The sequence below is a fragment of the Taudactylus pleione genome, unplaced genomic scaffold (assembly GCF_031769625.1).
Source record: "Taudactylus pleione unplaced genomic scaffold, aTauple2 ptg000320l, whole genome shotgun sequence".
Classification (NCBI taxonomy): domain Eukaryota; kingdom Metazoa; phylum Chordata; class Amphibia; order Anura; family Myobatrachidae; genus Taudactylus; species Taudactylus pleione.
In genome coordinates, this window is record NW_028284721.1 from 369,123 (window position 1) to 395,282 (window position 26,160).

Consider the following 26,160-nt stretch of genomic DNA (forward strand, 5'->3'; position numbering starts at 1 on the left):
GTGTGGGAGAATCAGGAGAGTGACGTTTGGAAGAATCAGGAGAGTGACGTGTGGGAGAATCAGGAGAGTGACGTGTGGGAGAATCAGGAGAGTGACGTGTGGGAGAATCAGGAGAGTGACGTGTGGGAGAATCAGGAGAGTTACTTGTGGGAGAATCAGGAGAGTGACGTGTGGGAGAATCAGGAGAGTAACGTGTGAGAGAATCAGGAGACTGACGTGTGGGAGAATCAGGAGAGTGACGTTTGGAAGAATCAGGAGAGTGACGTGTGGGAGAATGAGCAGAGTGACGTGTGAGAGAATCAGGAGAGTGATATGTAGGAGAATCAGGAGAGTGACGTGTGGGAGAATCAGGAGAGTGACGTGTGGGAGAATCCGGAGAGTGACGTGTGGGAGAATCCGGAGAGTGACGTGTGGGAGAATCAGGAGAGTGTCGTGTGGGAGAATCAGGAGAGTGACGTGTGGGAGAATCAGGAGATTGACATGTGGGAGAATCAGGAGAGTGACATGTGGGAGAATCAGGAGAGTGACGTGTGAGAGAATCAGGAGACAGACGTGTGGGAGAATCAGGAGAGTGACGTTTGGAAGTATCAGAAGAGTGACGTGTGGGAGAATGAGCAGAGTGACGTGTCAGAGAATCAGGAGAGTGATATGTAGGAGAATCAGGAGAGTGACATGTGGGAGAATCAGGAGAGTGACGTGTGGCAGAATCAGTAGAGTGACGTGTGGGAGAATGAGCAGAGTGACGTGTCAGAGAATCAGGAGAGTATTATGTAGGAGAATCCGGAGAGTGACATGTGGGAGAATCAGGAGAGTAACGTGTGGGAGAATGAGCAGAGTGACGTGTCAGAGAATCAGGAGAGTGATATGTAGGAGAATCAGGAGAGTGACATGTGGGAGAATCAGGAGAGTGACATGTGTGAGAATCAGGAGAGTGACATGTGGGAGAATCAGTAGAGTGACTTGTTATAGAATCGGGAGTGTGACGTGTGGGAGAATCAGGAGAGTGACATGTGGGAGAATCAGGAGAGTGACATGTGAGAGAATCAGGATAGTGACGTGTGAGAGAATCAGGATAGTGACGTGTGAGTGAATAAGGAGAGTGACGTGTGAGAGAATCAGGAGACTGATGTGTGGGAGAATCAGGAGAGTGACGTGTGGGAGAATCAGGAGAGTGACGGGTGGAAGAATCAGGAGAGTGACGTGTGAAAGAATCAGGAGAGTGACGTGTGGGAGAATCAGGAGAGTGACGTGTGGGAGAATCAGGAGAGTGACATGTAATAGAATCAGGAGAGTGACGTGTGGGAGAATCAGGAGAGTGATGTGTGGGAGAATCAGGAGAGTGACGTGTGGGAGAATCAGGAGAGTGACGTGTGGGAGAATCAGGAGAGTGACGTGTTGGAGAATCAGGAGAGTGACATGTGGGAGAATCAGGAGAGTGACGTGTGGGAGAATCAGGAGAGTGACGTGTGGGAGAATCAGGAGAGTGACGTGTGGAAGAATTAGGAGAGTGACGTGTGGAAAATCATAGAGAGTGGCGTTTAGGAGAATCAGGAGAGTGACGTGTGAGAGAATCAGGAGAGTGCCGTGTGAGAGAATCAGGAGAGTGACGTGTGGGAGAATCAGGAGAGTGACGTGGGGAAGAATCAGGAGAGTGGCATTTAGGAGATCAGGAAAGTGACATGTGAGAGAATCAGGAGACTGACGTGTGGGAGAATCAGGAGAGTGACATGTAGGAGAATCAGGAGAGTGCCGTGTAGGAGAATCAGGAGAGTGACTTGTGAGTGAATCAGGAGAGTGACGTGTGAGAGAATCAGGAGAGTGACGTGTGGGAGAATCAGGAGAGTGACATGTTGGAGAATCAGGAGAGTGACGTGTGGGAGAATCAGGAGAGTGACGTGTGAGAAAATCAGGAAAGTGACATGTGAGAGAATCAGGATAGTGACGTGTGAGAGAATCAGGATAGTGACGTGTGAGTGAATCAGGAGAGTGACGTGTGAGAGAATCAGGAGACTGATGTGTGGGAGAATCAGGAGAGTGACGTGTGGGAGAATCAGGAGAGTGACGGGTGGAAGAATCAGGAGAGTGACGTGTGACAGAATCAGGAGAGTGACGTGTGGGAGAATCAGGAGAGTGACGTGTGGGAGAATCAGGAGAGTGACATGTAATAGAATCAGGAGAGTGACGTGTGGGAGAATCAGGAGAGTGACGTGTGAGAGAATCAGAAGAGTGATGTGTAGGAGAATCAGGAGAGTGACGTGTGGGAGAATCAGGAGAGTGACGTGTGGGAGAATCAGAAGAGTGACGTGTGGGAGAATCAGGAGAGTGACGTGTGGGAGTATCAGGAGAGTGACGTGTGGGAGAATCAGGAGAGTGACGTGTGGGAGAATCAGGAGAGTGACTTGTGGGAGAATCAGGAGAGTGACGAGTGGGAGAATCAGGAGAGTAACGTGTGAGAGAATCAGGAGACTGACGTGTGGGAGAATCAGGAGAGTGACATTTGGAAGAATCAGGAGAGTGACGTGTGGGAGAATCAGGAGAGTGACGTGTGGGAGAATCAGGAGAGTGACGTGTGGGAGAATCAGGAGAGTGACGTGTGGGAGAATCAGGAGAGTGACGTGTGGGAGAATCAGGAGAGTTACTTGTGGGAGAATCAGGAGAGTGACGTGTGGGAGAATCAGGAGAGTAACGTGTGAGAGAATCAGGAGACTGACGTGTGGGAGAATCAGGAGAGTGACGTTTGGAAGAATCAGGAGAGTGACGTGTGGGAGAATGAGCAGAGTGACGTGTGAGAGAATCAGGAGAGTGATATGTAGGAGAATCAGGAGAGTGACGTGTGGGAGAATCAGGAGAGTGACGTGTGGGAGAATCCGGAGAGTGACGTGTGGGAGAATCCGGAGAGTGACGTGTGGCAGAATCAGGAGAGTGTCGTGTGGGAGAATCAGGAGAGTGACGTGTGGGAGAATCAGGAGAGTGACTTGTGGGAGAATCAGGAGAGTGACGTGTGGGAGAATCAGGAGAGTAACGTGTGAGAGAATCAGGAGACAGACGTGTGGGAGAATCAGGAGAGTGACGTTTGGAAGTATCAGAAGAGTGACGTGTGGGAGAATGAGCAGAGTGACGTGTCAGAGAATCAGGAGAGTGATATGTAGGAGAATCAGGAGAGTGACATGTGGGAGAATCAGGAGAGTGACGTGTGGCAGAATGAGCAGAGTGACGTGTCAGAGAATCAGGAGAGTGATATGTAGGAGAATCAGGAGATTGACATGTGGGAGAATCAGGAGAGTGACATGTGGGAGAATCAGGAGAGTGACGTGTGAGAGAATCAGGAGACAGACGTGTGGGAGAATCAGGAGAGTGACGTTTGGAAGTATCAGAAGAGTGACGTGTGGGAGAATGAGCAGAGTGACGTGTCAGAGAATCAGGAGAGTGATATGTAGGAGAATCAGGAGAGTGACATGTGGGAGAATCAGGAGAGTGACGTGTGGCAGAATCAGTAGAGTGACGTGTGGGAGAATTAGCAGAGTGACGTGTCAGAGAATCAGGAGAGTATTATGTAGGAGAATCCGGAGAGTGACATGTGGGAGAATCAGGAGAGTAACGTGTGGGAGAATGAGCAGAGTGACGTGTCAGAGAATCAGGAGAGTGATATGTAGGAGAATCAGGAGAGTGACATGTGGGAGAATCAGGAGAGTGACATGTGTGAGAATCAGGAGAGTGACATGTGGGAGAATCAGTAGAGTGACTTGTTATAGAATCGGGAGTGTGACGTGTGGGAGAATCAGGAGAGTGACATGTGGGAGAATCAGGAGAGTGACATGTGAGAGAATCAGGATAGTGACGTGTGAGAGAATCAGGATAGTGACGTGTGAGTGAATAAGGAGAGTGACGTGTGAGAGAATCAGGAGACTGATGTGTGGGAGAATCAGGAGAGTGACGTGTGGGAGAATCAGGAGAGTGACGGGTGGAAGAATCAGGAGAGTGACGTGTGAAAGAATCAGGAGAGTGACGTGTGGGAGAATCAGGAGAGTGACGTGTGGGAGAATCAGGAGAGTGACATGTAATAGAATCAGGAGAGTGACGTGTGGGAGAATCAGGAGAGTGATGTGTGGGAGAATCAGGAGAGTGACGTGTGGGAGAATCAGGAGAGTGACGTGTGGGAGAATCAGGAGAGTGACGTGTTGGAGAATCAGGAGAGTGACATGTGGGAGAATCAGGAGAGTGACGTGTGGGAGAATCAGGAGAGTGACGTGTGGGAGAATCAGGAGAGTGACGTGTGGAAGAATTAGGAGAGTGACGTGTGGAAAATCATAGAGAGTGGCGTTTAGGAGAATCAGGAGAGTGACGTGTGAGAGAATCAGGAGAGTGCCGTGTGAGAGAATCAGGAGAGTGACGTGTGGGAGAATCAGGAGAGTGACGTGGGGAAGAATCAGGAGAGTGGCATTTAGGAGATCAGGAAAGTGACATGTGAGAGAATCAGGAGACTGACGTGTGGGAGAATCAGGAGAGTGACATGTAGGAGAATCAGGAGAGTGCCGTGTAGGAGAATCAGGAGAGTGACTTGTGAGTGAATCAGGAGAGTGACGTGTGAGAGAATCAGGAGAGTGACGTGTGGGAGAATCAGGAGAGTGACATGTAGGAGAATCAGGAGAGTGACGTGTGGGAGAATCAGGAGAGTGACGTGTGAGAAAATCAGGAAAGTGACATGTGAGAGAATCAGGATAGTGACGTGTGAGAGAATCAGGATAGTGACGTGTGAGTGAATCAGGAGAGTGACGTGTGAGAGAATCAGGAGACTGATGTGTGGGAGAATCAGGAGAGTGACGTGTGGGAGAATCAGGAGAGTGACGGGTGGAAGAATCAGGAGAGTGACGTGTGACAGAATCAGGAGAGTGACGTGTGGGAGAATCAGGAGAGTGACGTGTGGGAGAATCAGGAGAGTGACATGTAATAGAATCAGGAGAGTGACGTGTGGGAGAATCAGGAGAGTGATGTGTGGGAGAATCAGGAGAGTGACGTGTGGGAGAATCAGGAGAGTGACGTGTGGGAGAATCAGGAGAGTGACGTGTTGGAGAATCAGGAGAGTGACATGTGGGAGAATCAGGAGAGTGACGTGTGGGAGAATCAGGAGAGTGTCGTGTGGGAGAATCAGGAGAGTGACGTGTGGAAGAATCAGGAGAGTGACGTGTGGAAAATCATAGAGAGTGGCGTTTAGGAGAATCAGGAGAGTGACGTGTGAGAGAATCAGGAGAGTGCCGTGTGAGAGAATCAGGAGAGTGACGTGTGGGAGAATCAGGAGAGTGACGAGGGGAAGAATCAGGAGAGTGGCATTTAGGAGATCAGGAAAGTGACGTGTGAGAGAATCAGGAGACTGACGTGTGGGAGAATCAGGAGAGTGACATGTAGGAGAATCAGGAGAGTGCCGTGTAGGAGAATCAGGAGAGTGACTTGTGAGTGAATCAGGAGAGTGACGTGTGAGAGAATCAGGAGAGTGACGTGTGGGAGAATCAGGAGAGTGACATGTAGGAGAATCAGGAGAGTGACGTGTGGGAGAATCAGAAGAGTGACGTGTGGGAGAATCAGGAGAGTGACGTGTAGGAGAATCAGGAGAGTGACGTGTGAGAGAACCAGGAGAGTGACGTGTAGGAGAATCAGAAGTGTGACGTGTGGGAGAATCAGGAGAGTGACGTGTGGAAGAATCAGGAGAATGATGTGTGGAAGAATCATAGAGAGTGGCGTTTAGGAGAATCAGGAGAGTGACGTGTGAGAGAATCAGGAGAGTGCCGTGTGAGAGAATCAGGAGAGTGACGTGTGGGAGAATCAGGAGAGTGACGTGGCGAAGAATCAGGAGAGTGGCATTTAGGAGAATCAGGAGAGTGATGTGTGGGAGAATCAGGAGAGTAACGTGTGAGAGAATCAGGAGACTGACGTGTGGGAGAATCAGGAGAGTGACGTTTGGAAGAATCAGGAGAGTGACGTGTGGGAGAATCAGGAGAGTGACGTGTGGGAGAATCAGGAGAGTGACGTGTGGGAGAATCAGGAGAGTGACGTGTGGGAGAATCAGGAGAGTTACTTGTGGGAGAATCAGGTGAGTGACGTGTGGGAGAATCAGGAGAGTAACGTGTGAGAGAATCAGGAGACTGACATGTGGGAGAATCAGGAGAGTGACGTTTGGAAGAATCAGGAGAGTGACGTGTGGGAGAATGAGCAGAGTGACGTGTGAGAGAATCAGGAGAGTGATATGTAGGAGAATCAGGAGAGTGACGTGTGGGAGAATCAGGAGAGTGACGTGTGGGAGAATCCGGAGAGTGACGTGTGGGAGAATCCGGAGAGTGACGTGTGGGAGAATCAGAAGAGTGACGTGTGGGAGAATCAAGAGAGTGACGTGTGGGAGAATCAGGAGAGTGACTTGTGGGAGAATCAGGAGTGTGACGTTTGGGAGAATCAGGAGAGTAACGTGTGAGAGAGTCAGGAGACTGACGTGTGGGAGAATCAGGAGAGTGACGTTTGGAAGAATCAGTAGAGTGACGTGTGGGAGAATGAGCAGAGTGACGTCTCAGAGAATCAGGAGAGTGATATGTAGGAGAATCCGGAGAGTGACATGTGGGAGAATCAGGAGAGTGACGTGTGGGAGAATGAGCAGAGTGACGTGTCAGAGAATCAGGAGAGTGATATGTAGGAGAATCAGGAGAGTGACATGTGGGAGAATCACGAGAGTGACATGTGTGAGAATCAGGAGAGTGACATGTGGGAGAATCAGTAGAGTGACTTGTTATAGAATCGGGAGTGTGACGTGTGGGAGAATCAGGAGAGTGACATGTGGGAGAATCAGGAGAGTGACATGTGAGAGAATCAGGATAGTGACGTGTGAGAGAATCAGGATAGTGACGTGTCAGTGAATCAGGAGAGTGACGTGTGAGAGAGTCAGGAGACTGACGTGTGGGAGAATCAGGAGAGTGACGTTTGGAAGAATCAGTAGAGTGACGTGTGGGAGAATGAGCAGAGTGACGTGTCAGAGAATCAGGAGAGTATTATGTAGGAGAATCCGGAGAGTGACATGTGGGAGAATCAGGAGAGTAACGTGTGGGAGAATGAGCAGAGTGACGTGTCAGAGAATCAGGAGAGTGATATGTAGGAGAATCAGGAGAGTGACATGTGGGAGAATCAGGAGAGTGACATGTGTGAGAATCAGGAGAGTGACATGTGGGAGAATCAGTAGAGTGACTTGTTATAGAATCGGGAGTGTGACGTGTGGGAGAATCAGGAGAGTGACATGTGGGAGAATCAGGAGAGTGACATGTGAGAGAATCAGGATAGTGACGTGTGAGAGAATCAGGATATTGACGTGTGAGTGAATCAGGAGAGTGACGTGTGAGAGAATCAGGAGACTGATGTGTGGGAGAATCAGGAGAGTGACGTGTGGGAGAATCAGGAGAGTGACGGGTATAAGAATCAGGAGAGTGACGTGTGACAGAATCAGGAGAGTGACGTGTGGGAGAATCAGGAGAGTGACGTGTGGGAGAATCAGGAGAGTGACATGTAATAGAATCAGGAGAGTGACGTGTGGGAGAATCAGGAGAGTGATGTGTGGGAGAATCAGGAGAGTGACGTGTGGGAGAATCAGGAGAGTGACGTGTGGGAGAATCAGGAGAGTGACGTGTTGGAGAATCAGGAGAGTGACATGTGGGAGAATCAGGAGAGTGACGTGTGGGAGAATCAGGAGAGTGACGTGTGGGAGAATCAGGAGAGTGACGTGTGGAAGAATCAGGAGAGTGACGTGTGGAAAATCATAGAGAGTGGCGTTTTGGAGAATCAGGAGAGTGACGTGTGAGAGAATCAGGAGAGTGCCGTGTGAGAGAATCAGGAGAGTGACGTGTGGGAGAATCAGGAGAGTGACGTGGGGAAGAATCAGGAGAGTGGCATTTAGGAGATCAGGAAAGTGACGTGTGAGAGAATCAGGAGACTGACGTGTGGGAGAATCAGGAGAGTGACATGTAGGAGAATCAGGAGAGTGCCGTGTAGGAGAATCAGGAGAGTGACTTGTGAGTGAATCAGGAGAGTGACGTGTGAGAGAATCAGGAGAGTGACGTGTGGGAGAATCAGGAGAGTGACATGTAGGAGAATCAGGAGAGTGACGTGTGGGAGAATCAGGAGAGTGACGTGTGAGAAAATCAGGAAAGTGACATGTGAGAGAATCAGGATAGTGACGTGTGAGAGAATCAGGATAGTGACGTGTGAGTGAATCAGGAGAGTGACGTGTGAGAGAATCAGGAGACTGATGTGTGGGAGAATCAGGAGAGTGACGTGTGGGAGAATCAGGAGAGTGACGGGTGGAAGAATCAGGAGAGTGACGTGTGACAGAATCAGGAGAGTGACGTGTGGGAGAATCAGGAGAGTGACGTGTGGGAGAATCAGGAGAGTGACATGTAATAGAATCAGGAGAGTGACGTGTGGGAGAATCAGGAGATTGATGTGTGGGAGAATCAGGAGAGTGACGTGTGGGAGAATCAGGAGAGTGACGTGTGGGAGAATCAGGAGAGTGACGTGTTGGAGAATCAGGAGAGTGACATGTGGGAGAATCAGGAGAGTGACGTGTGGGAGAATCAGGAGAGTGACGTGTGGGAGAATCAGGAGAGTGACGTGTGGGAGAATCAGGAGAGTGACGTGTAGGAGAATCAGGAGAGTGACGTGTGAGAGAACCAGGAGAGTGACGTGTAGGAGAATCAGAAGAGTGACGTGTGGGAGAATCAGGAGAGTGACGTGTGGAAGAATCAGGAGAATGATGTGTGGAAGAATCATAGACAGTGGCGTTTAGGAGAATCAGGAGAGTGACGTGTGAGAGAATCAGGAGAGTGCTGTGTGAGAGAATCAGGAGAGTGACGTGTGGGAGAATCAGGAGAGTGACGTGGGGAAGAATCAGGAGAGTGGCATTTAGGAGAATCAGGAGAGTGACGTGTGGGAGAATCAGGAGAGTAACGTGTGAGAGAATCAGGAGACTGACGTGTGGGAGAATCAGGAGAGTGACGTTTGGAAGAATCAGGAGAGTGACATGTGGGAGAATCAGGAGAGTGATGTGTGGGAGAATCAGGAGAGTGACGTGTGGGAGAATCAGGAGAGTGACGTGTGGGAGAATCAGGAGAGTTACTTGTGGGAGAATCAGGAGAGTGACGTGTGGGAGAATCAGGAGAGTAACGTGTGAGAGAATCAGGAGACTGACGTGTGGAAGAATCAGGAGAGTGACGTTTGGAAGAATCAGGAGAGTGACGTGTGGGAGAATGAGCAGAGTGACGTGTGAGAGAATCAGGAGAGTGATATGTAGGAGAATCAGGAGAGTGACGTGTGGGAGAATCAGGAGAGTGACGTGTGGGAGAATCCGGAGAGTGACGTGTGGGAGAATCAGGAGAGTGACTTGTGGGAGAATCAGGAGAGTGACGTGTGGGAGAATCAGGAGAGTAACGTGTGAGAGAATCAGGAGACTGACGTGTGGGAGAATCAGGTGAGTGACGTTTGGAAGTATCAGAAGAGTGACGTGTGGGAGAATGAGCAGAGTGACGTGTCAGAGAATCAGGAGAGTGATATGTAGGAGAATCAGGAGAGTGACATGTGGGAGAATCAGGAGAGTGACGTGTGGCAGAATGAGCAGAGTGACGTGTCAGAGAATCAGGAGAGTGATATGTAGGAGAATCAGGAGAGTGACATGTGGGAGAATCAGGAGAGTGACATGTGGGAGAATCAGGAGAGTGACGTGTCGGAGAATCAGAAGAGTGACGTGTGGGAGAATCAGGAGAGTGACGTGTGGGAGAATCAGGAGAGTGACGTGTGGGAGAATCAGGAGTGTGACGTTTGGGAGAATCAGGAGAGTAACGTGTGAGAGAGTCAGGAGACTGACGTGTGGGAGAGTCAGGAGAGTGACGTTTGGAAGAATCAGTAGAGTGACGTGTGGGAGAATGAGCAGAGTGACGTGTCAGAGAATCAGGAGAGTGATATGTAGGAGAATCCGGAGAGTGACATGTGGGAGAATCAGGAGAGTGACGTGTGGGAGAATGAGCAGAGTGACGTGTCAGAGAATCAGGAGAGTGATATGTAGGAGAATCAGGAGAGTGACATGTGGGAGAATCAGGAGAGTGACATGTGTGAGAATCAGGAGAGTGACATGTGGGAGAATCAGTAGAGTGACTTGTTATAGAATCGGGAGTGTGACGTGTGGGAGAATCAGGAGAGTGACATGTGGGAGAATCAGGAGAGTGACATGTGAGAGAATCAGGATAGTGACGTGTGAGTGAATCAGGAGAGTGACGTGTGAGAGAATCAGGAGACTGATGTGTGGGAGAATCAGGAGAGTGACGTGTGGGAGAATCAGGAGAGTGACGGGTGGAAGAATCAGGAGAGTGACGTGTGACAGAATCAGGAGAGTGACGTGTGGGAGAATTAGGAGAGTGACGTGTGGGAGAATCAGGAGAGTGACATGTAATAGAATCAGGAGAGTGACGTGTGGGAGAATCAGGAGAGTGATGTGTGGGAGAATCAGGAGAGTGACGTGTGGGAGAATCAGGAGAGTGATGTGTGGGAGAATCAGGAGAGTGACGTGTTGGAGAATCAGGAGAGTGACATGTGGGAGAATCAGGAGAGTGACGTGTGGGAGAATCAGGAGAGTGACGTGTGGGAGAATCAGGAGAGTGACGTGTGGAAGAATCAGGAGAGTGACGTGTGGAAAATCATAGAGAGTGGCGTTTAGGAGAATCAGGAGAGTGACGTGTGAGAGAATCAGGAGAGTGCCGTGTGAGAGAATCAGGAGAGTGACGTGTGGGAGAATCAGGAGAGTGACGTGGGGAAGAATCAGGAGAGTGGCATTTAGGAGATCAGGAAAGTGACGTGTGAGAGAATCAGGAGACTGACGTGTGGGAGAATCAGGAGAGTGACATGTAGGAGAATCAGGAGAGTGCCGTGTAGGAGAATCAGGAGAGTGACTTGTGAGTGAATCAGGAGAGTGATGTGTGAGAGAATCAGGAGAGTGACGTGTGGGAGAATCAGGAGAGTGACATGTAGGAGAATCAGGAGAGTGACGTGTGGGAGAATCAGGAGAGTGACGTGTGAGAAAATCAGGAAAGTGACATGTGAGAGAATCAGGATAGTGACGTGTGAGAGAATCAGGATAGTGACGTGTGAGTGAATCAGGAGAGTGACGTGTGAGAGAATCAGGAGACTGATGTGTGGGAGAATCAGGAGAGTGACGTGTGGGAGAATCAGGAGAGTGACGGGTGGAAGAATCAGGAGAGTGACGTGTGACAGAATCAGGAGAGTGACGTGTGGGAGAATCAGGAGAGTGACGTGTGGGAGAATCAGGAGAGTGACATGTAATAGAATCAGGAGAGTGACGTGTGGGAGAATCAGGAGAGTGATGTGTGGGAGAATCAGGAGAGTGACTTGTGGGAGAATCAGGAGAGTGACGTGTGGGAGAATCAGGAGAGTGACGTGTTGGAGAATCAGGAGAGTGACATGTGGGAGAATCAGGAGAGTGACGTGTGGGAGAATCAGGAGAGTGACGTGTGGGAGAATCAGGAGAGTGACGTGTGGAAGAATCAGGAGAGTGACGTGTGGAAAATCATAGAGAGTGGCGTTTAGGAGAATCAGGAGAGTGACGTGTGAGAGAATCAGGAGAGTGCCGTGTGAGAGAATCAGCAGAGTGACGTGTGGGAGAATCAGGAGAGTGACGAGGGGAAGAATCAGGAGAGTGGCATTTAGGAGATCAGGAAAGTGACGTGTGAGAGAAGCAGGAGACTGACGTGTGGGAGAATCAGGAGAGTGACATGTAGGAGAATCAGGAGAGTGCCGTGTAGGAGAATCAGGAGAGTGACTTGTGAGTGAATCAGGAGAGTGACGTGTGAGAGAATCAGGAGAGTGACGTGTGGGAGAATCAGGAGAGTGACATGTAGGAGAATCAGGAGAGTGACGTGTGGGAGAATCAGAAGAGTGACGTGTGGGAGAATCAGGAGAGTGACGTGTAGGAGAATCAGGAGAGTGACGTGTGAGAGAATCAGGAGAGTGACGTGTAGGAGAATCAGAAGAGCGACGTGTGGGAGAATCAGGAGAGTGACGTGTGGAAGAATCAGGAGAATGATGTGTGGAAGAATCATAGAGAGTGGCGTTTAGGAGAATCAGGAGAGTGACGTGTGAGAGAATCAGGAGAGTGCCGTGTGAGAGAATCAGGAGAGTGACGTGTGGGAGAATCAGGAGAGTGGCATTTAGGAGAATCAGGAAAGTGACGTGTGAGAGAATCAGGAGACTGACGTGTGGGAGAATCAGGAGAGTGACATGTAGGAGAATCAGGAGAGTGCCGTGTAGGAGAATCAGGAGAGTGACTTGTGAGAGAATCAGGAGAGTGACGTGTGAGAGAATCAGGAGAGTGACATGTGGGAGAATCAGGAGAGTGACATGTGGGAGAATCAGGAGAGTGATGTGTGGGAGAATCAGGAGAGTGACGTGTGGGAGAATCAGAAGAGTGACGTGTGGGAGAATCAGGAGAGTGACGTGTAGGAGAATCAGGAGAGTGACGTGTGAGAGAATCAGGAGAGTGACGTGTAGGAGAATCAGAAGAGTGACGTGTGGGAGAATCAGGAGAGTGATGTGTGGGAGAATCAGGAGAGTGACATGTAATAGAATCAGAAGAGTGACGTGTGGGAGAAGGAGCAGAGTGACGTGTGGGAGAATCAGGAGAGTGACGTGTGGGAGAATCAGGAGAGTGACGTGTAGGAGAATCAGGAGAGTGATGTGTGAGAGAATCAGGAGAGTGACTTGTGGGAGAATCAGGAGAGTGACGTGTGGGAAAATCAGGAGAGTGACGTGTGGAAGAATCAGGAGAGTGACGTGTGGGAGAATGAGCAGAGTGACGTGTGAGAGAATCAGGAGAGTGGCATGTAGGAGAATCAGGAGAGTGACGTGTGGGAGAATCAGGAGAGTGATGTGTGGGAGAATCAGGAGAGTGACGTGTGGGAGAATCAGGAGAGTGACGTGTGGGAGAATCAGGAGAGTGACGTGTTGGAGAATCAGGAGAGTGACATGTGGGAGAATCAGGAGAGTGACGTGTGGGAGAATCAGGAGAGTGTCGTGTGGGAGAATCAGGAGAGTGACGTGTGGAAGAATCAGGAGAGTGACGTGTGGAAAATCATAGAGAGTGGCGTTTAGGAGAATCAGGAGAGTGACGTGTGAGAGAATCAGGAGAGTGCCGTGTGAGAGAATCAGGAGAGTGACGTGTGGGAGAATCAGGAGAGTGACGAGGGGAAGAATCAGGAGAGTGGCATTTAGGAGATCAGGAAAGTGACGTGTGAGAGAATCAGGAGACTGACGTGTGGGAGAATCAGGAGAGTGACATGTAGGAGAATCAGGAGAGTGCCGTGTAGGAGAATCAGGAGAGTGACTTGTGAGTGAATCAGGAGAGTGACGTGTGAGAGAATCAGGAGAGTGACGTGTGGGAGAATCAGGAGAGTGACATGTAGGAGAATCAGGAGAGTGACGTGTGGGAGAATCAGAAGAGTGACGTGTGGGAGAATCAGGAGAGTGACGTGTAGGAGAATCAGGAGAGTGACGTGTGAGAGAACCAGGAGAGTGACGTGTAGGAGAATCAGAAGTGTGACGTGTGGGAGAATCAGGAGAGTGACGTGTGGAAGAATCAGGAGAATGATGTGTGGAAGAATCATAGAGAGTGGCGTTTAGGAGAATCAGGAGAGTGACGTGTGAGAGAATCAGGAGAGTGCCGTGTGAGAGAATCAGGAGAGTGACGTGTGGGAGAATCAGGAGAGTGACGTGGCGAAGAATCAGGAGAGTGGCATTTAGGAGAATCAGGAGAGTGATGTGTGGGAGAATCAGGAGAGTAACGTGTGAGAGAATCAGGAGACTGACGTGTGGGAGAATCAGGAGAGTGACGTTTGGAAGAATCAGGAGAGTGACGTGTGGGAGAATCAGGAGAGTGACGTGTGGGAGAATCAGGAGAGTGACGTGTGGGAGAATCAGGAGAGTGACGTGTGGGAGAATCAGGAGAGTTACTTGTGGGAGAATCAGGTGAGTGACGTGTGGGAGAATCAGGAGAGTAACGTGTGAGAGAATCAGGAGACTGACATGTGGGAGAATCAGGAGAGTGACGTTTGGAAGAATCAGGAGAGTGACGTGTGGGAGAATGAGCAGAGTGACGTGTGAGAGAATCAGGAGAGTGATATGTAGGAGAATCAGGAGAGTGACGTGTGGGAGAATCAGGAGAGTGACGTGTGGGAGAATCCGGAGAGTGACGTGTGGGAGAATCCGGAGAGTGACGTGTGGGAGAATCAGAAGAGTGACGTGTGGGAGAATCAAGAGAGTGACGTGTGGGAGAATCAGGAGAGTGACTTGTGGGAGAATCAGGAGTGTGACGTTTGGGAGAATCAGGAGAGTAACGTGTGAGAGAGTCAGGAGACTGACGTGTGGGAGAATCAGGAGAGTGACGTTTGGAAGAATCAGTAGAGTGACGTGTGGGAGAATGAGCAGAGTGACGTCTCAGAGAATCAGGAGAGTGATATGTAGGAGAATCCGGAGAGTGACATGTGGGAGAATCAGGAGAGTGACGTGTGGGAGAATGAGCAGAGTGACGTGTCAGAGAATCAGGAGAGTGATATGTAGGAGAATCAGGAGAGTGACATGTGGGAGAATCACGAGAGTGACATGTGTGAGAATCAGGAGAGTGACATGTGGGAGAATCAGTAGAGTGACTTGTTATAGAATCGGGAGTGTGACGTGTGGGAGAATCAGGAGAGTGACATGTGGGAGAATCAGGAGAGTGACATGTGAGAGAATCAGGATAGTGACGTGTGAGAGAATCAGGATAGTGACGTGTCAGTGAATCAGGAGAGTGACGTGTGAGAGAGTCAGGAGACTGACGTGTGGGAGAATCAGGAGAGTGACGTTTGGAAGAATCAGTAGAGTGACGTGTGGGAGAATGAGCAGAGTGACGTGTCAGAGAATCAGGAGAGTATTATGTAGGAGAATCCGGAGAGTGACATGTGGGAGAATCAGGAGAGTAACGTGTGGGAGAATGAGCAGAGTGACGTGTCAGAGAATCAGGAGAGTGATATGTAGGAGAATCAGGAGAGTGACATGTGGGAGAATCAGGAGAGTGACATGTGTGAGAATCAGGAGAGTGACATGTGGGAGAATCAGTAGAGTGACTTGTTATAGAATCGGGAGTGTGACGTGTGGGAGAATCAGGAGAGTGACATGTGGGAGAATCAGGAGAGTGACATGTGAGAGAATCAGGATAGTGACGTGTGAGAGAATCAGGATATTGACGTGTGAGTGAATCAGGAGAGTGACGTGTGAGAGAATCAGGAGACTGATGTGTGGGAGAATCAGGAGAGTGACGTGTGGGAGAATCAGGAGAGTGACGGGTATAAGAATCAGGAGAGTGACGTGTGACAGAATCAGGAGAGTGACGTGTGGGAGAATCAGGAGAGTGACGTGTGGGAGAATCAGGAGAGTGACATGTAATAGAATCAGGAGAGTGACGTGTGGGAGAATCAGGAGAGTGATGTGTGGGAGAATCAGGAGAGTGACGTGTGGGAGAATCAGGAGAGTGACGTGTGGGAGAATCAGGAGAGTGACGTGTTGGAGAATCAGGAGAGTGACATGTGGGAGAATCAGGAGAGTGACGTGTGGGAGAATCAGGAGAGTGACGTGTGGGAGAATCAGGAGAGTGACGTGTGGAAGAATCAGGAGAGTGACGTGTGGAAAATCATAGAGAGTGGCGTTTTGGAGAATCAGGAGAGTGACGTGTGAGAGAATCAGGAGAGTGCCGTGTGAGAGAATCAGGAGAGTGACGTGTGGGAGAATCAGGAGAGTGACGTGGGGAAGAATCAGGAGAGTGGCATTTAGGAGATCAGGAAAGTGACGTGTGAGAGAATCAGGAGACTGACGTGTGGGAGAATCAGGAGAGTGACATGTAGGAGAATCAGGAGAGTGCCGTGTAGGAGAATCAGGAGAGTGACTTGTGAGTGAATCAGGAGAGTGACGTGTGAGAGAATCAGGAGAGTGACGTGTGGGAGAATCAGGAGAGTGACATGTAGGAGAATCAGGAGAGTGACGTGTGGGAGAATCAGGAGAGTGACGTGTGAGAAAATCAGGAAAGTGACATGTGAGAGAATCAGGATAGTGACGTGTGAGAGAATCAGGATAGTGACGTGTGAGTGAATCAGGAGAGTGACGTGTGAGAGAATCAGGAGACTGATGTGTGGGAGAATCAGGAGAGTGACGTGTGGGAGAATCAGGAGAGTGACGGGTGGAAGAATCAGGAGAGTGACGTGTGACAGAATCAGGAGAGTGACGTGTGGGAGAATCAGGAGAGTGACGTGTGGGAGAATCAGGAGAGTGACATGTAATAGAATCAGGAGAGTGACGTGTGGGAGAATCAGGAGATTGATGTGTGGGAGAATCAGGAGAGTGACGTGTGGGAGAATCAGGAGAGTGACGTGTGGGAGAATCAGGAGAGTGACGTGTTGGAGAATCAGGAGAGTGACATGTGGGAGAATCAGGAGAGTGACGTGTGGGAGAATCAGGAGAGTGACGTGTGGGAGAATCAGGAGAGTGACGTGTGGGAGAATCAGGAGAGTGACGTGTAGGAGAATCAGGAGAGTGACGTGTGAGAGAACCAGGAGAGTGACGTGTAGGAGAATCAGAAGAGTGACGTGTGGGAGAATCAGGAGAGTGACGTGTGGAAGAATCAGGAGAATGATGTGTGGAAGAATCATAGACAGTGGCGTTTAGGAGAATCAGGAGAGTGACGTGTGAGAGAATCAGGAGAGTGCTGTGTGAGAGAATCAGGAGAGTGACGTGTGGGAGAATCAGGAGAGTGACGTGGGGAAGAATCAGGAGAGTGGCATTTAGGAGAATCAGGAGAGTGACGTGTGGGAGAATCAGGAGAGTAACGTGTGAGAGAATCAGGAGACTGACGTGTGGGAGAATCAGGAGAGTGACGTTTGGAAGAATCAGGAGAGTGACATGTGGGAGAATCAGGAGAGTGATGTGTGGGAGAATCAGGAGAGTGACGTGTGGGAGAATCAGGAGAGTGACGTGTGGGAGAATCAGGAGAGTTACTTGTGGGAGAATCAGGAGAGTGACGTGTGGGAGAATCAGGAGAGTAACGTGTGAGAGAATCAGGAGACTGACGTGTGGAAGAATCAGGAGAGTGACGTTTGGAAGAATCAGGAGAGTGACGTGTGGGAGAATGAGCAGAGTGACGTGTGAGAGAATCAGGAGAGTGATATGTAGGAGAATCAGGAGAGTGACGTGTGGGAGAATCAGGAGAGTGACGTGTGGGAGAATCCGGAGAGTGACGTGTGGGAGAATCAGGAGAGTGACTTGTGGGAGAATCAGGAGAGTGACGTGTGGGAGAATCAGGAGAGTAACGTGTGAGAGAATCAGGAGACTGACGTGTGGGAGAATCAGGTGAGTGACGTTTGGAAGTATCAGAAGAGTGACGTGTGGGAGAATGAGCAGAGTGACGTGTCAGAGAATCAGGAGAGTGATATGTAGGAGAATCAGGAGAGTGACATGTGGGAGAATCAGGAGAGTGACGTGTGGCAGAATGAGCAGAGTGACGTGTCAGAGAATCAGGAGAGTGATATGTAGGAGAATCAGGAGAGTGACATGTGGGAGAATCAGGAGAGTGACATGTGGGAGAATCAGGAGAGTGACGTGTCGGAGAATCAGAAGAGTGACGTGTGGGAGAATCAGGAGAGTGACGTGTGGGAGAATCAGGAGAGTGACGTGTGGGAGAATCAGGAGTGTGACGTTTGGGAGAATCAGGAGAGTAACGTGTGAGAGAGTCAGGAGACTGACGTGTGGGAGAGTCAGGAGAGTGACGTTTGGAAGAATCAGTAGAGTGACGTGTGGGAGAATGAGCAGAGTGACGTGTCAGAGAATCAGGAGAGTGATATGTAGGAGAATCCGGAGAGTGACATGTGGGAGAATCAGGAGAGTGACGTGTGGGAGAATGAGCAGAGTGACGTGTCAGAGAATCAGGAGAGTGATATGTAGGAGAATCAGGAGAGTGACATGTGGGAGAATCAGGAGAGTGACATGTGTGAGAATCAGGAGAGTGACATGTGGGAGAATCAGTAGAGTGACTTGTTATAGAATCGGGAGTGTGACGTGTGGGAGAATCAGGAGAGTGACATGTGGGAGAATCAGGAGAGTGACATGTGAGAGAATCAGGATAGTGACGTGTGAGTGAATCAGGAGAGTGACGTGTGAGAGAATCAGGAGACTGATGTGTGGGAGAATCAGGAGAGTGACGTGTGGGAGAATCAGGAGAGTGACGGGTGGAAGAATCAGGAGAGTGACGTGTGACAGAATCAGGAGAGTGACGTGTGGGAGAATTAGGAGAGTGACGTGTGGGAGAATCAGGAGAGTGACATGTAATAGAATCAGGAGAGTGACGTGTGGGAGAATCAGGAGAGTGATGTGTGGGAGAATCAGGAGAGTGACGTGTGGGAGAATCAGGAGAGTGATGTGTGGGAGAATCAGGAGAGTGACGTGTTGGAGAATCAGGAGAGTGACATGTGGGAGAATCAGGAGAGTGACGTGTGGGAGAATCAGGAGAGTGACGTGTGGGAGAATCAGGAGAGTGACGTGTGGAAGAATCAGGAGAGTGACGTGTGGAAAATCATAGAGAGTGGCGTTTAGGAGAATCAGGAGAGTGACGTGTGAGAGAATCAGGAGAGTGCCGTGTGAGAGAATCAGGAGAGTGACGTGTGGGAGAATCAGGAGAGTGACGTGGGGAAGAATCAGGAGAGTGGCATTTAGGAGATCAGGAAAGTGACGTGTGAGAGAATCAGGAGACTGACGTGTGGGAGAATCAGGAGAGTGACATGTAGGAGAATCAGGAGAGTGCCGTGTAGGAGAATCAGGAGAGTGACTTGTGAGTGAATCAGGAGAGTGATGTGTGAGAGAATCAGGAGAGTGACGTGTGGGAGAATCAGGAGAGTGACATGTAGGAGAATCAGGAGAGTGACGTGTGGGAGAATCAGGAGAGTGACGTGTGAGAAAATCAGGAAAGTGACATGTGAGAGAATCAGGATAGTGACGTGTGAGAGAATCAGGATAGTGACGTGTGAGTGAATCAGGAGAGTGACGTGTGAGAGAATCAGGAGACTGATGTGTGGGAGAATCAGGAGAGTGACGTGTGGGAGAATCAGGAGAGTGACGGGTGGAAGAATCAGGAGAGTGACGTGTGACAGAATCAGGAGAGTGACGTGTGGGAGAATCAGGAGAGTGACGTGTGGGAGAATCAGGAGAGTGACATGTAATAGAATCAGGAGAGTGACGTGTGGGAGAATCAGGAGAGTGATGTGTGGGAGAATCAGGAGAGTGACTTGTGGGAGAATCAGGAGAGTGACGTGTGGGAGAATCAGGAGAGTGACGTGTTGGAGAATCAGGAGAGTGACATGTGGGAGAATCAGGAGAGTGACGTGTGGGAGAATCAGGAGAGTGACGTGTGGGAGAATCAGGAGAGTGACGTGTGGAAGAATCAGGAGAGTGACGTGTGGAAAATCATAGAGAGTGGCGTTTAGGAGAATCAGGAGAGTGACGTGTGAGAGAATCAGGAGAGTGCCGTGTGAGAGAATCAGCAGAGTGACGTGTGGGAGAATCAGGAGAGTGACGAGGGGAAGAATCAGGAGAGTGGCATTTAGGAGATCAGGAAAGTGACGTGTGAGAGAAGCAGGAGACTGACGTGTGGGAGAATCAGGAGAGTGACATGTAGGAGAATCAGGAGAGTGCCGTGTAGGAGAATCAGGAGAGTGACTTGTGAGTGAATCAGGAGAGTGACGTGTGAGAGAATCAGGAGAGTGACGTGTGGGAGAATCAGGAGAGTGACATGTAGGAGAATCAGGAGAGTGACGTGTGGGAGAATCAGAAGAGTGACGTGTGGGAGAATCAGGAGAGTGACGTGTAGGAGAATCAGGAGAGTGACGTGTGAGAGAATCAGGAGAGTGACGTGTAGGAGAATCAGAAGAGCGACGTGTGGGAGAATCAGGAGAGTGACGTGTGGAAGAATCAGGAGAATGATGTGTGGAAGAATCATAGAGAGTGGCGTTTAGGAGAATCAGGAGAGTGACGTGTGAGAGAATCAGGAGAGTGCCGTGTGAGAGAATCAGGAGAGTGACGTGTGGGAGAATCAGGAGAGTGGCATTTAGGAGAATCAGGAAAGTGACGTGTGAGAGAATCAGGAGACTGACGTGTGGGAGAATCAGGAGAGTGACATGTAGGAGAATCAGGAGAGTGCCGTGTAGGAGAATCAGGAGAGTGACTTGTGAGAGAATCAGGAGAGTGACGTGTGAGAGAATCAGGAGAGTGACATGTGGGAGAATCAGGAGAGTGACATGTGGGAGAATCAGGAGAGTGATGTGTGGGAGAATCAGGAGAGTGACGTGTGGGAGAATCAGAAGAGTGACGTGTGGGAGAATCAGGAGAGTGACGTGTAGGAGAATCAGGAGAGTGACGTGTGAGAGAATCAGGAGAGTGACGTGTAGGAGAATCAGAAGAGTGACGTGTGGGAGAATCAGGAGAGTGATGTGTGGGAGAATCAGGAGAGTGACATGTAATAGAATCAGAAGAGTGACGTGTGGGAGAAGGAGCAGAGTGACGTGTGGGAGAATCAGGAGAGTGACGTGTGGGAGAATCAGGAGAGTGACGTGTAGGAGAATCAGGAGAGTGATGTGTGAGAGAATCAGGAGAGTGACTTGTGGGAGAATCAGGAGAGTGACGTGTGGGAAAATCAGGAGAGTGACGTGTGGAAGAATCAGGAGAGTGACGTGTGGGAGAATGAGCAGAGTGACGTGTGAGAGAATCAGGAGAGTGGCATGTAGGAGAATCAGGAGAGTGACGTGTGGGAGAATCAGGAGAGTGACGTGTGGGAGTATCAGGAGAGTGACGTGTGGGAGAATCAGGAGAGTGACGTGTGGGAGAATCAGGAGAGTGACTTGTGGGAGAATCAGGAGAGTGATGTGTGGGAGAATCAGGAGAGTAACATGTGAGAGAATCAGGAGACTGACGTTTGGGAGAATCAGGAGAGTGACGTTTGGAAGAATCAGGAGAGTGACGTGTGGGAGAATCAGGAGAGTGACGTGTGGGAGAATCAGGAGAGTTACTTGTGGGAGAATCAGGAGAGTGACGTGTGGGAGAATCAGGAGAGTGACGTGTGAGAGAATCAGGAGACTGACGTGTGGGAGAATCAGGAGAGTGACGTTTGGAAGAATCAGGAGAGTGACGTGTGGGAGAATGAGCAGAGTGACGTGTGAGAGAATCAGGAGAGTGACATGTAGGAGAATCAGGAGAGTGACGTGTGGGAGAATCAGGAGAGTGACGTGTGGGAGAATCCGGAGAGTGACGTGTGGGAGAATCAGGAGAGTGACGTGTGGGAGAATCAGGAGAGTGACTTGTGGGAGAATCAGGAGAGTGACGTGTGGGAGAATCAGGAGAGTAACGTGTGAGAGACTCAGGAGACTGACGTGTGGGAGAATCAGGAGAGTGACGTTTGGAAGAATCAGGAGAGTGACGTGTGGGAGAATGAGCAGAGTGACGTGTCAGAGAATCAGGAGAGTGATATGTAGGAGAATCAGGAGAGTGACATGTGGGAGAATCAGGAGAGTGACGTGTGGGAGAATGAGCAGAGTGACGTGTCAGAGAATCAGGAGAGTGACATGTAGGAGAATCAGGAGAATGACATGTGGGAGAATCAGGAGAGTGACATGTGGGAGAATCAGGAGAGTGACGTGTGAGAGAATCAGGAGAGTGACGTGTAGGAGAATCAGAAGAGCGACGTGTGGGAGAATCAGGAGAGTGACGTGTGGAAGAATCAGGAGAATGATGTGTGGAAGAATCATAGAGAGTGGCGTTTAGGAGAATCAGGAGAGTGACGTGTGAGAGAATCAGGAGAGTGCCGTGTGAGAGAATCAGGAGAGTGACGTGTGGGAGAATCAGGAGAGTGGCATTTAGGAGAATCAGGAAAGTGACGTGTGAGAGAATCAGGAGACTGACGTGTGGGAGAATCAGGAGAGTGACATGTAGGAGAATCAGGAGAGTGCCGTGTAGGAGAATCAGGAGAGTGACTTGTGAGAGAATCAGGAGAGTGACGTGTGAGAGAATCAGGAGAGTGACATGTGGGAGAATCAGGAGAGTGACATGTGGGAGAATCAGGAGAGTGATGTGTGGGAGAATCAGGAGAGTGACGTGTGGGAGAATCAGAAGAGTGACGTGTGGGAGAATCAGGAGAGTGACGTGTAGGAGAATCAGGAGAGTGACGTGTGAGAGAATCAGGAGAGTGACGTGTAGGAGAATCAGAAGAGTGACGTGTGGGAGAATCAGGAGAGTGATGTGTGGGAGAATCAGGAGAGTGACATGTAATAGAATCAGAAGAGTGACGTGTGGGAGAAGGAGCAGAGTGACGTGTGGGAGAATCAGGAGAGTGACGTGTGGGAGAATCAGGAGAGTGACGTGTAGGAGAATCAGGAGAGTGATGTGTGAGAGAATCAGGAGAGTGACTTGTGGGAGAATCAGGAGAGTGACGTGTGGGAAAATCAGGAGAGTGACGTGTGGAAGAATCAGGAGAGTGACGTGTGGGAGAATGAGCAGAGTGACGTGTGAGAGAATCAGGAGAGTGACATGTAGGAGAATCAGGAGAGTGACGTGTGGGAGAATCAGGAGAGTGACGTGTGGGAGAATCCGGAGAGTGACGTGTGGGAGAATCAGGAGAGTGACGTGTGGGAGTATCAGGAGAGTGACGTGTGGGAGAATCAGGAGAGTGACGTGTGGGAGAATCAGGAGAGTGACTTGTGGGAGAATCAGGAGAGTGATGTGTGGGAGAATCAGGAGAGTAACATGTGAGAGAATCAGGAGACTGACGTTTGGGAGAATCAGGAGAGTGACGTTTGGAAGAATCAGGAGAGTGACGTGTGGGAGAATCAGGAGAGTGACGTGTGGGAGAATCAGGAGAGTGACGTGTGGGAGAATCAGGAGAGTGACGTGTGGGAGAATCAGGAGAGTTACTTGTGGGAGAATCAGGAGAGTGACGTGTGGGAGAATCAGGAGAGTGACGTGTGAGAGAATCAGGAGACTGACGTGTGGGAGAATCAGGAGAGTGACGTTTGGAAGAATCAGGAGAGTGACGTGTGGGAGAATGAGCAGAGTGACGTGTGAGAGAATCAGGAGAGTGACATGTAGGAGAATCAGGAGAGTGACGTGTGGGAGAATCAGGAGAGTGACGTGTGGGAGAATCCGGAGAGTGACGTGTGGGAGAATCAGGAGAGTGACGTGTGGGAGAATCAGGAGAGTGACGTGTGGGAGAATCAGGAGAGTGACTTGTGGGAGAATCAGGAGAGTGACGTGTGGGAGAATCAGGAGAGTAACGTGTGAGAGACTCAGGAGACTGACGTGTGGGAGAATCAGGAGAGTGACGTTTGGAAGAATCAGGAGAGTGACGTGTGGGAGAATGAGCAGAGTGACGTGTCAGAGAATCAGGAGAGTGATATGTAGGAGAATCAGGAGAGTGACATGTGGGAGAATCAGGAGAGTGACGTGTGGGAGAATGAGCAGAGTGACGTGTCAGAGAATCAGGAGAGTGACATGTAGGAGAATCAGGAGAATGACATGTGGGAGAATCAGGAGAGTGACATGTGGGAGAATCAGGAGAGTGACATGTGGGAGAATCAGGAGAGTGACGTGTGGGAGAATCAGAAGAGTGACGTGTGGTAGAATCAGGAGAGTGACGTGTGGGAGAATCAGTAGAGTGACTTGTTATAGAATCGGGAGTGTGACGTGTGGGAGAATCAGGAGAGAGACATGTGGGAGAATCAGGAGAGTGACATGTGGGAGAATCAGGAGAGTGACATGTGGGAGAATCAGAAGAGTGACGTGTGGAAGAATCAGGAGAGTGACGTGTGAGAGAATCAGGAGAGTGATATGTAGGAGAATCAGGAGAGTGACGTGTGGGAGAATCAGGAGAGTGACGTGTGGGAGAATCAGAAGAGTGACGTGTGGGAGAATCAGGAGAGTGACGTGTGGGAGAATCAGGAGAGTGACTTGTGGGAGAATCAGGAGAGTGACGTGTGGGAGAATCAGGAGAGTAACGTGTGAGAGAATCAGGAGACTGACGTGTGGGAGAATCAGGAGAGTGACATTTGGAAGAATCAGGAGAGTGACGTGTGGGAGAATCAGGAGAGTGACGTGTGGGAGAATCAGGAGAGTGACGTGTGGGAGAATCAGGAGAGTGACGTGTGGGAGAATCAGGAGAGTGACATGTGGGAGAATGAGCAGAGTGACATGTAGGAGAATCAGGAGAGTGACGTGTGGGAGAATCAGGAGAGTGACGTGTGGGAGAATCCGGAGAGTGACGTGTGGGAGAATCAGGAGAGTGACGTGTGGGAGAATCAGGAGAGTGACGTGTGGGAGATTCAGGAGAGTGACTTGTGGGAGAATCAGGAGAGTGACGTGTGGGAGAATCAGGAGAGTAACGTGTGAGAGAATCAGGAGACTGACGTGTGGGAGAATCAGGAGAGTGACGTTTGGAAGAATCAGGAGAGTGACGTGTGGGAGAATCAGGAGAGTGACGTGTGGGAGAATCAGGAGAGTGACGTGTGGGAGAATCAGGAGAGTGACGTGTGGGAGAATCAGGAGAGTTACTTGTGGGAGAATCAGGAGAGTGACGTGTGGGAGAATCAGGAGAGTAACGTGTGAGAGAATCAGGAGACTGACGTGTGGGAGAATCAGGAGAGTGACGTTTGGAAGAATCAGGAGAGTGACGTGTGGGAGAATGAGCAGAGTGACGTGTGAGAGAATCAGGAGAGTGACATGTAGGAGAATCAGGAGAGTGACGTGTGGGAGAATCAGGAGAGTGACGTGTGGGAGAATCCGGAGAGTGACGTGTGGGAGAATCCGGAGAGTGACGTGTTGGAGAATCAGGAGAGTGACGTGTGGGAGAATCAGGAGAGTGACGTGTGGGAGAATCAGGAGAGTGACTTGTGGGAGAATCAGGAGAGTGACGTGTGGGAGAATCAGGAGAGTAACGTGTGAGAGAATCAGGAGACTGACGTGTGGGAGAATCAGGAGAGTGACGTTTGGAAGTATCAGAAGAGTGACGTGTGGGAGAATGAGCAGAGTGACGTGTCAGAGAATCAGGAGAGTGATATGTAGGAGAATCAGGAGAGTGACATGTGGGAGAATCAGGAGAGTGACGTGTGGCAGAATGAGCAGAGTGACGTGTCAGAGAATCAGGAGAGTGATATGTAGGAGAATCAGGAGAGTGACGTGTGGGAGAATCAGGAGAGTGACGTGTGGGAGAATCCGGAGAGTGACGTGTGGGAGAATCCGGAGAGTGACGTGTTGGAGAATCAGGAGAGTGACGTGTGGGAGAATCAGGAGAGTGACGTGTGGGAGAATCAGGAGAGTGACTTGTGGGAGAATCAGGAGAGTGACGTGTGGGAGAATCAGGAGAGTAACGTGTGAGAGAATCAGGAGACTGACGTGTGGGAGAATCAGGAGAGTGACGTTTGGAAGTATCAGAAGAGTGACGTGTGGGAGAATGAGCAGAGTGACGTGTCAGAGAATCAGGAGAGTGATATGTAGGAGAATCAGGAGAGTGACATGTGGGAGAATCAGGAGAGTGACGTGTGGCAGAATGAGCAGAGTGACGTGTCAGAGAATCAGGAGAGTGATATGTAGGAGAATCAGGAGAGTGACATGAGGGAGAATCAGGAGAGTGACATGTGGGAGAATCAGGAGAGTGACGTGTGGGAGAATCAGAAGAGTGACGTGTGGGAGAATCAGGAGAGTGACGTGTGGGAGAATCAGGAGAGCGACGTGTGGGAGAATCAGGAGTGTGACGTTTGGGAGAATCAGGAGAGTAACGTGTGAGAGAGTCAGGAGACTGACGTGTGGGAGAATCAGGAGAGTGACGTTTGGAAGAATCAGTAGAGTGACGTGTGGGAGAATGAGCAGAGTGACGTGTCAGAGAATCAGGAGAGTGATATGTAGGAGAATCCGGAGAGTGACATGTGGGAGAATCAGGAGAGTGACGTGTGGGAGAATGAGCAGAGTGACGTGTCAGAGAATCTGGAGAGTGATATGTAGGAGAATCAGGAGAGTGACATG

General features: G+C 50.1%; 1 protein-coding gene across 1 annotated transcript in view; it reads left to right on the forward strand.

Annotated features, from left to right (window-relative positions):
* LOC148509534 (solute carrier family 22 member 7-like) overlaps positions 1-26,160 on the forward strand; it is a 104,914-nt gene that overhangs the window by 51,726 nt on the left and 27,028 nt on the right. The window lies entirely within an intron of this gene.